Raw genomic sequence first — 8,372 nt, forward strand, 5'->3', positions numbered from 1 at the left:
ACAATCGGACTAGCACCTGTCAGAAAATTGTGAATTTCTTGATTGTGTCCGGGCTAGTTCTACAACAATATGTTCCAGAACGAACAAGAGGCATGCCCATTTACATTTAGTAATGAGTAACGAGAAGGATTTATTTAACAGCCTAAGGGTAGGTGAAAATGTATTTAAGAGCGAACAAAACACGATCGAATTCAACGCAACGTTTGACAGGGAGAAACGCGAAACAGCGACTACTATTCTAGAATTCGGTAAGACCGACTTCAAGGGGCTGAAGCAGAGACTGTCCAGAATAAACTGTGAAAATCTGTTAATTGGTAAAACGACAGGAGGTGTTAAAAGTAATAAAAAGTGATACAGAATCAGTGTATACCCCTGAGGGGCCAAAAAAACAGGCATGGACGACTAAAGAGGTAATGGACCACATTAAACTAAAAATAAAAGCGTACATAAATGCAAAAAATAGCAGAGGTCCTGGTGAATGGGAAAGCTACAAAGAAAATCAAAGGGGCACAAAGCAGATAGTAAGTGCTACAAAGAGGGAGGATGAAAATAACCGACTGGTGAAATGAACAGACACAAAGCAGATGAAAGGTAACGCAGAGAATTGTGAAGTGATACATTTTGGGAGGATGAGGAGAGGCAATATGAATAAATGATACAATTTTAACGGGGCCAGATTTATACATTACAATTTAAATCCCCATTTAAGCATCTGCCTCTGGAGATCAATGATCCTGAAACCGGCCATAATGCTCTCCCTGCATTGTATTAACCAGCTCTAAATCGTACAGTTTAAAAGATGGGGCAGGATCTGGAAGACATGGGGACTTTTCCTTTGTTCACAGATGAATAGAATATAAAAACAAGGAAGATAAGCCAAACAATTTTAAAACAGTTATGAGGTGTTAGCTGGAATATTGCGTTCAGTTCTGGGCATCACGCTTCATGGAAGAAGTCAAGCCCTTGGAGAGGGTGCAGAATAGATTTACTAGAATACTGCCCGAGTTGGGGACCTCATTTATCGGAAGAGACTGGAGAAGCTGGGATTTTTCTCTTTAGAATAGAACACGTTAAGAGGCGATTTATGACAAAAGTTCAAAAGTGTGAAGTGTTTTGTTCGTTAAAAAGGAAAATGTTTTATAATATCACATTTGTTGTGATAAAATCTCGATATGCGCAGGTGGAGGTCAAACCCATTTTTTTCAGTTTACGAGATCGACGCTTTACCACTTGGCCACCGCGCCCTGATAAACTATGTGACGTGCATCGCAATGCTAACGGATCCCACATCATTTTAACTCGGTTGTATAAGCACATAGGCATGTACAATTAAATGAATTGGGATAGTGGAACGGGCAAATGACGAGCGTCATTTACATGAAACTATTATAAAACATTTAATAAAATCATACATTACCAATGGAGAGTACTTGGACCATCGTACTCTTGAACGAGCTATCAAATTAGTCCCAGATTTTTCCACAGCGCCCTGCAAAATGTGCCACTTCAAGCATTTATCTCATTCCATTTTGAGGATTACAATTGAATCTGCAGAGCTACGGGGAAATGACATGGGGGTGAGACTTGCTGAGTGTCAGCATGGGCTCGAAGGGCCAAATTGCCTTCATCCGTGCTGTAACAATTCTATGCATTGATGATTCTATAAATCACCACCCTTTCAGGTAGTTCATTACAGATTACAACACTCACAGCTTAAAAACAAACAATTCTCCTCCACTTCCATCTGTTTCCTCGATTGTCCGCTGGATGTTGTCAGGACTGGATAGATTTGTTTATGGGGAAAGATTGGGGTAGTTTTCTTCGGAAAAGATGTGAATATTGGGTGATATAATTGAGGTGTATAACATTATGAGGGGCCGAGATAGTTTGCATAAGAAACACATATGCCCCTCATAGGGAGGTCAATAATTAGGGGACGAGATTTAAAGTAATTGATAAAAGGATTACACGAGACTCGAGGAGAAATCTTTTCGCCCAGAATTAATTTGGGTCTGAAACTCACTGACTGAAAGTTGGCGGATACATAATCCCTCATCACATTTAATCAGTGCATGTATATGGATTGAATTGCCCTAATCTGCAACGATACAGATCAGGAGCTGGGAAGTGCGATTAGGCTGGAGAGCTCTTTCGATTGGCGGAGACAGGATGGGCCGAATGCCCTCCTTCTCTGATGCAAACGTCTACGATTCTATGATTCTAAGAGGTGGGGAATGCTCTTTTGTGTCCTGCACATATCTGTATCCCACCATCGATGGGATCTTGCTGTGTGGTAATTGGCTGCAATATTGCCCTACCGTACATCCAGCGACTATAATTGAAGAACTACTTCATTTATTGTAAAGCACGTTTTAATAAAATATTAATTCAGTGAATGTGGGCGTAGCTAGCAAGGCTGACAGTTATTGCTCATCCCTAATTGCGTTTGAGAAGGTAGTGATGAAACTTCGTGAACCACTGCAGTACTTGGATATGCACTTGATGGCTATGGTCCAAGAACTCGAAATTGGTTTTGACAGGATAGTGCTTTGTCCACCAGCAAGGACGCGATGGGCTAAATGGTGTCCTTCTGTGCTGTAAATTTCTATGGCTCTCTGGTTCAGTCATCGAGGTGATGGTACGACCAATGTGCTGTTGCAGAAGTATTTCCAAGCGAAAATAAAGGAAAGGCGATATGTTTCCTCTTTCATTATCTGCGGAGTTGAGACTCGAGTTGGAAAAATCAATCTTCAACGATCGTGCCCACTTCTGAACTTATGGTGGTGGGCACGTCATTGATGAAGCAGGTGATGATGAACTCCTGCAGCGATATCCTGGGCTGAGATAATTGGCGTCGAACAACAACAAACATCTTCTTTTCGGCTCGTTCTGTCTCCAGCAGTGGAGAGTAAGCCCGCAATAACTTCAACGTTAGAAGCCTCCTTGAAAAAACATTCGGTCAAATGCTGCTTTGATGTCCACGACAATCACTCTCGCCTCATTTTAGAATTAATCACTTTTGTCCATATTTGGACTAAGGCTGTAATGATGTCTGGAGGCTGGTCGTCCTGTCGGAGCTCAAACTGAGCAACGGCGAGCAATTGGGTCATCCAATGTTCCTGTAAGATGCAACGGGAATGCAAGCCCATGCTTTTACTGTTTGAAAACAGCGCACAGTTGCATGATGTATATTTGTAGGATCAGATAGGCCATCGACCCTAAATCTTACTCCTACCTTCCTCTTCCGACAGACCCTACAAGGGCTTCAAAGTATGGCACGTTTTACAATGTCAGTGTTAAAAACATTGTTTCATTCTTTATTTCTTAAAGATTAAGAAGGCACAACAGCCAGCCATATATCCTGGTTTGCCGATGATGCAAATATTGGTGATATAGTAATTAGTGCAGATGTTAGCGTGTATTTATAAATATATATTGATGGATTAAATGAATGGACGACTCAGTGGCAGACAGCTTCCTGATAGGTAATTGTGTGGTCATCCATTTTAGATCACATCGATTAGGTCCGAGTACTAATTAAATGGAGCACAGCTCGGAGGGATGGAGTTCCAAAGTGCGCATACCGCTAAAATGCAGTAGCAAGTTTCAAATATATTCGAAACAACGTATGGCATGTTAGGCTTTATAACTAGGGGTTAGACTATAAAGCAATCGAAGTTTTTCGTCAACTGTAGAGAGATGTTGTAAGACTATATCTGGAGTAAACTAAGTTTTAGTATATAATAGATTCATAGAAGTTTACAGCACGGAAGGAGGCAATTTCGGCCCATCCTGTCCGCATCACCGTTTTCCAGCCTAATCCCACTTTCGAGCTCTAGGTCCATAACCCTGCACGTTACGGCCCATCAGACTCACATCCAAATACTTTTTAAATGTGCTAAAGTTTTCTGCCTCTACCAGTCTTTCAGGCAGTGCGTTTTAGACAACCACAATTATCTGTCTGTGGAAATTTCCCGTCACATCTCCTGTAAACCTTCTCCAATTACTATAAATATGTGTCCGCTGGTTGTTGAGCCCTCTGCTATATCTAGATTGCCATTATATCTAGTCCACTTTTGGGCACGGCCCCTTAGAAATGATAGGCTGGATTGGAATGTGTATAGTTCATAATCACCAGAATATTAACAGGATGCCACGGGTTAAATTATGAGTTGAGATTACATGGACTAGGCCTGTACTCCCTGGAATATAGAAGGTTTAGTGGTGATTTGATTGAGATTTTTAATGTTTTGAAACGAATTAATAAGATAGATAGAGATAAACCTTTTTTTCACTGTTCGTGGGGGAGTTTACGACAATGTTAAAATCAGAGGCAGTATATTCGACAGAGAAGTTATGAAAATTGTCTTCACGCAAAGGGTGATGGATTTAACTTCTACAAAAGGCAGGATATACTTGCTCAATTAAAAATGTTAATTTTTGATTAATACCTTTTGCTATACACTCGTTAAAATGATGTGGACCCAATGCAGATAGATGGAGTTAAGATCGAGCTCAGCTAAGATTTAAGAGAATGGCGAATAGGCACAAAGAGCGAAATGGCCTAATCCTGTTCCTATGTTCAGCCAATTGGCAGAACGCCTATTATAAATAAAAAAAATGTTGTCTTGATGGGTGAATTAAAAATATATTATTTGCAGAGATTATGGACTGCTTCCACGCTTTCATAACAAGCACGCATTAAGTCTAATTGTCAAACCAGTTGTTTGAACATCAACCAGAAGCAGAGACGCATCAGTTGGATTTTAATTCCATCGCATTAACATTTCGGCCATCTTGGTCATGGGCACGCTGCAATGCAGTGCTTGGAAATTCGGCAAGTCGCTTGCAGACTCAAAATTTAGTTTTCAGCGCAGAGCAAACTACACGCCTCCATACTCTGCAAACGTGAGAGGATATATACATTGTCTTTAACGATGGATGGTGAAAAGCTGAACCGCAAAAGCACAGCACTTAGGCAAATAACGCAATGAACTAATCGTCCGTAAATAGACAAGAAAGCCTCTTGCTTTAACGCACAGAACATGTAATCTTCCCGTCAACAATGAACATCTTTGAATGAATAATGTTAAAATGCACGTCAACCAATTAGTATCAGCAAGTTCAGACTGAACCAGCGCTTAAGGGATAACTCATAAGGTATGGAATAAACTGATGTGGGGAGCGATGGAGAGAGTGACAGAGAGAAAAACCATATTTGGACAGATAAACAGATCCCCAATGAGAATAGCGCACATAAATTGACTGCAACTGAAGTAGACATAAAGCGAGACTGACACACGGAAAGAAAGTTAGATTCAGAGAGAAATAGAATGAATGATAGAGAGAGAAAAAGAGAACCAGCACACTAAATGTGAGAAAATCCCTGCCGGCACGGCCGGGAATTAAATCCATGAACTGACGATTAAAGGTGAAAACACAAGCTCACTGAGAGAAAGGATTGTAGCATCACAGAAGCATGGAATGAGACTCTTTCCCCAGAGCTCGGCAAACTGTTCGCCATCAACTATTTATCCAATTCCCTTCTAGAGATGGTCACACCGTTGCTTATGAGCGTGCAGGTAAGAGGGAGAGGGTGATCAGCAGAGAGAATAGGAGGACTAGGCAGGTAGTGCACGAGCCCTGGAGTCCATCTCGTTCGCCAACAGATATTATCTTCTGAGTACCGGTGTGGAGATAGTGCCTCTGGCAAGTGCAGCCAGATCCAAATCCTGCACAGGGGAGGAGGGAGAAGAACGGAATAGCTTAATGATATGTGCTTCAATAATCAGGGGAGCAGATAGGCGTTTCTGCCACCGCAGACGTGACACCAGAATAATATGTTGCCTTCCTGGGGGCAAGGATGTCACCGAGCGGCTGCAGGACATTCTGATGGAGAAGGGTGATCAGTCAGCGGTCATTGTCCATATTGTTACCAATGACATAGGTGGAAAGAGGGGTGAGGTCGTGTAGGCAGAGTTTGGGGAGCTACGCGAGAGGCCAGAAAGCAGGAACTGAAAGGTAGTAATCTCCAGAATACTCCAGGTGCCAAGAACGAGTGAGTAGAGGAATAGGAGGATAGAGCACGTGAATGCATGGCTGGAGAGATGGTGCAGGAGGATGGGCTTTAGTTTCCTGAGACATTCGGACTGATTGTCGCGGAGTTGGGGCCTGTACAAGTCGGAAGGGTTGCCCCTCAACAGAGCCGGGACTAGTAACCTATCATTGTGGCGGGCCGGCAGGAGGCGGTGGTTGCTCGTGCTGTTGGGGAATGTTTAAACTAGTTTGGCAGGGGGATGGGAACCTTAGAATAGATTCAATAGGGAGGGGAGTAGAGTTAGAATTAAAAAACAAAAAGGTAGAAAGTGAGTTTGTAGGACAGAGGAAACAAGCAGGAAAAAAGGGTAAAAAACAAATTTAAAAAGCATTTTTTCTAAATGCACATAGCATTCGTAACAAAACAGATGAGTGACGGAACAAATAGATACAAATGAGTATGATCTGAAAGACATTACAGAGACGTGGTTGGAAGGTGATCAGGACTGGAAATAAATATTCAGGGGTATTTGACATTTCGGAAGGACAGACAAAAAGGAAAAGCAGGTGGGGTAACACTGTTAATAAATGATGGGATCAGTGTTGGTGAGAAACGAGAGGATCAAGTGGTTGAATCAGTTTTGGTGGAGATAAGAAACAATAACGGGAAAAAGCCGCTGTTGGGCGTAGTGCATAGGCCCCCTACCAGTAGCTACACGGTTGGACGGAGTATAAATCAAGAAATAATGGAGCCTTGTAAAAAAAGAACGGCAATAATCATCGGGGCATTTAATCTTTATATTTACTGGATAAAATTAATTGGTCAAGGTAGACTTGAGGAGGCGTTCAGAGAGTGTATCCGGTATAGTTTATTTCTACTGTACATGCTACCGCAACTCGGGAGCAGGCTATCTTAGCTCTAGTACTGTATAATGAGACAGGATTAATAAATGATCTCGTAGTAAAAGATCGTATAGGATTGAGTCAACACAATATGGTTGAATTTCAAATTCAGTTGGAGGGAGATAAATTTGGTTCTCCAACCAGTGTCCTCAGCTTAAATGAAGGGGACTACAAAGGTATGATGGCAGAGGTGGATAAAGTATACTGTGAAATTAGCCTAAGGTGTGGGATGGTTAATGAGCAGTGCAGACATTTAAGGAGATATTTTATAACTCGGAACAAAAATTTACCCAATAAGAAGGAAATGCTGTAAGAGAAGGGAAACCATCCGTGTCTAACTAACGAAATAATGGAGGGTATCAAATTGAAATCAAAGGTATACATGCGGCCAAGATAAGTGGGAGACGAGAGCAGCGGATTTGGGATTTTTTTTAAGCCAGCAGAGAATGATTAAAAAAATGATTAAAGAGGGAAGATAGATAATGAAAGTAAACCAGTAGGAAATATAAAAACAGATAGTAAGAGTTTCTATAAATTCATAAAAATGAAAGGAATGGCTAATTTAAATGTTGGTCCCCTGGTGGATGACACTGGGGAATTAATATTGGAGAACGGGGAAATGGCAGAGACGTTGAACCAATATTTTGTATTGGTCTTTACAGTAGATGACACTAGAAACATCCCAATAGTGGATAATCAAGCGGATATAGGCAGGAATGAAATTAATACTATCACTATCACGAACGATGTAATGCTAGTAAAATAATTGCATTAAAGGCAGACAAGTCCCCTGGACCTGATGGTTTTCATCCGAGGGTCTTAAGAGAAGTGGCTGCAGAGGTAATGGATGCATTTTTTATAATTTCTCAAAATCCCTGAATTCGGAGCCGGTTAGAGCGAATTGGGAAACGGCAAATGTAACGCCCCTTAAAAACGAGACAAGCAAAAAACAGGAAACTACAGATCAGTTATGCTTACATCTGCCGTTGCGAAAATGCTGGAATCCATTATTAAGGAAGCAGTAGCGGGACATTTTGAAAAGCATGATTCAATCAAGCAGAATCAGCATGGATTCATGAAAAGGAAATCATGTTTAACAAATTTTCTGGAGTTTTTGAGGATGTAAGGTGAGGATAAGCGGACACCAGTCGATATGGTGTATTTAGATTTCCAGAAGGCATATGATAATGTGCCACATAATAGGTTACTGCACCAGATAACAGCTCACGGGGTTGCGAGTAAAATATTCGCATCGATAGAGGCTTTGCTAAAAAACAGAAAACAGAGCATCGGGATAAATGCGTAATTTTCCATTTGGCAAATTGTGACTAGTGGGTTCAAGCAGGTATCAGTGCTCGGACCTCAATTATTTACACTCTATATTAACGATTTGCATGACAGGACCGAGTGTAAAGGAGCTAAGTTTGCTGATG

The sequence above is a fragment of the Pristiophorus japonicus genome, unplaced genomic scaffold (assembly GCF_044704955.1).
Source record: "Pristiophorus japonicus isolate sPriJap1 unplaced genomic scaffold, sPriJap1.hap1 HAP1_SCAFFOLD_75, whole genome shotgun sequence".
NCBI lineage: Eukaryota > Metazoa > Chordata > Chondrichthyes > Pristiophoridae > Pristiophorus > Pristiophorus japonicus.